The sequence below is a fragment of the Suncus etruscus genome, chromosome 12, assembly GCF_024139225.1.
Source record: "Suncus etruscus isolate mSunEtr1 chromosome 12, mSunEtr1.pri.cur, whole genome shotgun sequence".
Taxonomy (NCBI): domain Eukaryota; kingdom Metazoa; phylum Chordata; class Mammalia; order Eulipotyphla; family Soricidae; genus Suncus; species Suncus etruscus.
In genome coordinates this window covers 60,220,903-60,226,849 of record NC_064859.1, presented here as the reverse complement: position 1 = coordinate 60,226,849, position 5,947 = coordinate 60,220,903, and the positions used below count along the sequence as shown (strand labels likewise).

Sequence of the window (5,947 nt, the reverse complement as noted above, 5' to 3'; positions counted from 1 at the left end):
TGAAGAGGGATATTCTACATTGTGTTTTGAGACTCCTAGGATTTATTCCTAAGAGTGGAATTTCTGGATTATATTGATGCTCAATTTCTAGTTGTTTGGGAGAACATCTGTATTGTTTTTCTTAAGGCTGATCTAGATGTCATTCCCACCAGCAATGAATGAGAGTCCTTTTCTCCTTTTATCTGCACCAGCACTAGTTGTTCTTATTCTTTGTGATATGTGACAGTCTCTATGGTGTGAGAGGTTACCTCATTGTTGTTTTGATTTGCATCTTCCTGGTAATTAATGATGTAGAGCATTTTGTCATGTGCTTTTTGGACATCTGAACTCTTTTTTGAGAAAATGCTAAGTTCAACTAGTGCTTCGTGTTTCTTGGACATTACCTAATAATGGGGTTGGATAAATAGTTTCTCCCATTCCATAAGTAATCTTTGTATCCTAGTCACCATTTTTATGAAGTTCAGAAGCTTCTTAGATTAATATAGTACCATGTGTTTATTTTTGTTCCCACTTCTATGGCATGTACTTCCAGTACTATATTGAACAGAAGTGACAAGAGGAGTCAACTTTGTCTTGTGCCAGATCTTAAAGGAAAGGCTCTTATTTGTTCCCCATTGACTATAATTCTTGCCATGGGTTTGTGATAAAGGGCTTTGACTATAATGAGAAATGTTCCTTCAATTCCTGTCTTGTTGAGAGTTATTTTTATCATGAATCTGTGCTAGATATTGTTAAATGATTTTTATGCATCTATTTATATGATCATATAATTTTAATATTTTCTTTTGTTGATATGGTGCATTATATTTAATTGATTTGTATATATTAACCCATCCTTGTATCTTTGAAATGAATTCTGTCCTTGGTCATGATGTATGACCCTATTAAACTTCTATTAAACTATTGGATTCTATGTTCTAATATTTTGTTGAGGAGTCCACTCATAAGTTTCATTCGATTGTTTGCTAACTCTCTGATACCAGGTTTAGTCTATATCTATAAAACTGAAATAATTGAGATTATCATTGTATTTTATATGCATGTCAGTTTTTCACATGAGCACTGGCTCAAGAAAAGTTTTCAATTTATGGGATGTCAGCTATCAATAGAGTAGGTGCTATCAGACAGGGTCTCCAGTTCTTTTCCACTGTGGACATGACCTGATGTATTGTTTCTACTTCCACCTTCTCTTTGGTCTAATATCTTAATAATGTGCGATGTAAAGTAAATTAAAACTTTCTGCTTTAATTTTCCCAGAAAATACAGGGCTATGGCTACTCCAAGATTAAAGTGGATGTGGATGAAGGTGTACTGAAAACAATAAACCACAGGATAAACCCCTTCATTGTCAATGACTAAAGCATGAGTCAGTCAATGAGGAAGAAAAATCTTAGATGAAAGATACAAACATCCTTTGGAATTGTTGAGGCTGCAGGATACATAAAAAGTATATATGTTAAAATACTTAAAAGAATATAGAATTCTGAGTTGGAGCTGTAGTACAGCAGGTGTGGTGCTCATTGCCTGTGATCTCTGAGTGCAGAGACAAGAGAAAGCTCTGAGCTTTGCTGGGTGTGGCCCCAAAACAAACAAAAAGAATATGTTTATCCATGAATGGAATAAGCAGCATAATTAACCAATATTTTCTCCCCCATGATTAAAAGAAACAGATTATGCATTGAATTCAAAATAAATTATTTCATAAATTAAAATACACAAAATAATAGCTTATCATATGATATACCCTCTACATTAATAATTAAAATGCATTAGTAAGGCTTAGGGTATATATAAATACAACTCTAAGCTATATACTCCCATAAAATAAAAAATCTACACTCAAATAATTATGACACTTGTCATAATCAATAATATGATAAATTAATTTATCATATAAGTCACAGATAATCTTAGTCATCTTAGTCACAGATAGATAACTTGAATTTTGGTGAGGTGTGATGCACACACTCCAAAACTAAAGCTTCCATGTTCCAGGTGCTATGGGTATGACCAACAGAGCTTAGCAAAAACCTTGCTCACAGCTTGACAGTGAAACTTTAGTGAACAATACATGACAATACCCAGTAACTTTAACATCAATATAGAATATGAAAACTACTCTATTACAGAGAACACAATACCATTTATGATGTATATACTATACTTCGCTTCTTGTTCTGCCCCAGGGATTAATTCATTCCCCCTTTTATTGTGACTATAACTATACTCCTTTATAAATTGATAATATAACTAGTCCCAAAACTTGGGATGCCTGATTGTTTCATCTTATTTCCGTCTTACATTAATTTATAAGAAACATTAAAAAATAGTCAGAACAATATTTCTAAGTGACATGTGATCCAGAATGCTGGTGAGTAAAGACATGATAACATTTTTCAAACTATAAAAATTGACATCTAATTTTATAAATAATTTAATTATTTAAACACCATAGTTACAAAGTTGTTTAAAATGGGTCAATATTGTATACCTACAAATAGATTTGTTTGTACCACTATTATTTAGAAACTATACAATTTGGTTGCTAATATCAAATCTGAGATATATACAATGGCTTTACTATATTATTATTAATTATTTAAGACATGAACCTATGTGACATTCTTTGTAAAGATTTTTTTCAAAAAATGTTAAATAAGACAGTAGAGATTTTTACAGAAGTTAAATCACACTCAAAGTGTGACTTGTGTGCAGTCAACCTCAGTTGGATCCTCAATGGTATCCTCATTTGTATAGGGTACCTGAGTACTGCCAAGAGTGACCCCATATGCAAAGACTTTGAAGTAAGCCATCAGATATTCTCCAAACTCAGAAAATGTAAAGTATTTACTGTAGTATAATACTAATTGAAAACTTTATCTTTTTTTATTTGATGGTCTCACTCAGCAATTATCAGAGGTTACTTTTGGTTCAGTGCTTGGTAGCTGTTCCTTGTAGTTCTTGGGGTACCAGATAGTGTAGAAATAGAAAAAGACTGCATGCAAAGCAGAAAGAACACTGAACTGTCTTTTCAGCATAAGGAAATGATTTAAAAAGATGATATGCTAAATGAGATCTTATATGAAATTAATATAATAAAACTCTTAATTAAACTAATATCCCAGGCTTTTACCTCATAGTATACCCCTTAAAAACTTTCAGATATATTATATATCCAAGTATAAAAGAAAGTATGGATTTTTGAAGAAAGGATAGTTAGGTTTCTTTATGATCTCCTAAAATATTAATACAACTATAAACAAGTAGGGCATGAGAAGTGTTAAACATTGAAGAAAATATATAATAAATTGCATCATCATAACATAGGTAATTGAATTTATCATGTCATCATTTTAAAATTATAAGATATGACACATGAATTAGAGATTCAAATGCAAAATATACAAAGATCTCTTACAAATTCATTAAACAGAGGAAAGCCCAGGTGAGGTAGTATAAATGGCCATCAAATCTATGAAAATTTGTTCAATTTCATGTTACAATAAAAGTAAAAATTTAAAAAAGTTGATATTATTAAAATAAAAAGTTCAAAATATTAATAGCAAATTATAACTAAGGCTATACTGAAAATTTTCAGTCAATTGTAGAATCAAAGCATTGATAACTTATATGAAAACTGTCAATATCACCTAAGATCAACCTAATTTCATACTCCCTAACTCAGACTTTTCACTAAAGGTGAGATATATCACCCCTAAATTGTTATTTTTATTTTCATCAGGAGTTCAGAATGCATTAGAAATCTTAGTAGCAATGATATTTATTAATCAAAAACAATCTAAATATTCATCAACGACAGTAGATTAGATTAGGAGACTGGTATATTTACACAATGGAATTTTATATTGCAATGTGAATAAAGACAATTTTGATGAATACGACAAATACAATAGGAAGTCAAATAACTGACAGATATAATTATAAAATTTACCAAAATTGTTAGGGTTGTCTAATCTGTTAATGGCCCTGTTGGTAGAAATATTGACAGCAAGAGGAAAAGTAGGGGTTCACAGAATTACTGGTAGTATCCTATTTCTTGTTCTCAATTTTGTTTACATACTAATAACATTTGTGGAAAGTTCTCTATAATACATACTTTTATACATTATAAACACTTTAATAAAAAGTCAAGAATGCAATGGCCCTTAAATTATTGGAATTTAATTCTAATTAAATTCTACGGTTTAATTTAACATGAGATGTTTCTGTAATTTCAGTGGCTTTTAGAGAAAGAAACGAAAATTCAACTGAATATAACAGGGCATAATGAAATGTGTATTTGAGCTCCCTTTTCTTTAAATGTTCCCAGAAAAGACTTCATAGAGTTTATCAGGACAAATATCCAAAGTATAGTTTCAGAGAACATCAGATAGAAGTCATGCAGATTTCTATGTGGAGTGACAGCACAATTTCTTCAGATTAGACAATAAATTATTATTCAAACAATAAAGAGAAAATTAACATATGCAGGAATTTATAATTACTATGGACCTAAATATCACATTTTACAAAGGCTTTACAATTTTGATACACTAATCTTTATTAACAAGTCAAATTTGAGGCTTAGGAAAGTGTTTAAAGGGAACATGCGTGCTTTTGATTTTTATATATGTTTATTTACATGCATGGATGTGAAATTTATGTCAACTAAAGTAGGATCAAGTTACTTTTTTTTTTCTCGTTTCGGGCAGATCGCCCCCCCACCCCCCGCAGGCATCCCGCAAAGTAGGCGGGTCACCTTTACCCGCGCAAAAATTCGTCTCATATCGGCAATGAGGACCTGGGTTGTTATTTTCCTTACTCATAAGTTTAAGGCATGGATCAAGTTACTTTTAAACTTTTTCTTAGATAAAATAGCAGGGATAAATGAGTTCCCCTACTATTGATATTTCTTATTTCTTTTTAGTGGATGTTTCTTCATAGTATCTTGTTAGCCTTGGTATTATCTTTTTCTAACTACAGGGTAAGTTGGCCAGGTTTGAAACATTTAATAGAGCAATGTTTAGTAGGGAAAGCATTCAGTATGGGAGAAAGCTAGAATGTGTTTATAGTTGAATTTCCAAGGCCATTATACTCAGTTTTTTTTTTTTCTATCCCTATATTCAGTTTTTAAAGGAAAATTTGTATGAAGTCTTCCACATGGCCACTTTATTAACTTGGACTTTGAGAAAGAATAGAAGCATGGTGTAATGCTTAAAATAAAAACTGGAAATAAAAACAGGGTCCTAGGCAGAATAAGAGAATAAGAGAATCCTCAGCTAATTAGGTGTTGCTCTGGTGGAACTATAAAACTACATGAACAAAACTAATGCTTATTCCTCCCCACTTCTGATGCTACAGAAAGAGGTCTTTTTGTTATGCACTGGGACAGTCATTCTACAGTTCCTTGGGGATTTAACTCTATCCTTTAATAGATCATTAAACTAGACTTTTTTTTAAAGTATTTCATTTCTAAAAATTTTAGTGCTTGAGGGCATCTGCATCTTGTTTTCTACCAACAAACTTTTTTTCCATTAATAGCTCTTCAAGAAAGAATGTAATAAAAATAATCTACTCCAGATTAATACCAATGCAACTATTCCTTACTTTCCCAGGATATTATCTGGGGAAAAGTAGTCTGGCTAATTCTAAGAGAGATTTTCCAATGGTACTTATTATAATATCAGGGGATCCAATTCAATTTTCTCTATAAGAAGCATAGTTCTATAGACAGATGAGCACATGATAAGAAATGCGCATTTCTTCTGAATATGGCAAAATACATTAGGAAAGAAGAAAATTGTCTTGAGCTTAATCATTCTTATTAATCCTACCTTGATATTAGAGTCCATTTCACAGCATTAAAAACTACCACTAGGCATTAAAACATAACATAAATTACATCTTAATTTTTTTTGATTTTTGTTTTTTGGGCCACACCGATGAT

At 31.4% G+C, this 5,947-nt stretch overlaps 1 pseudogene; it reads right to left on the bottom strand.

Moving 5' to 3' along the window:
- Nucleotides 1-4,705: 4,705 nt before the first annotated feature.
- On the bottom strand, nucleotides 4,706-4,839 carry LOC126024976 (uncharacterized; annotated as a pseudogene).
- Between the last annotated feature and the right edge of the window lie 1,108 nt (nucleotides 4,840-5,947).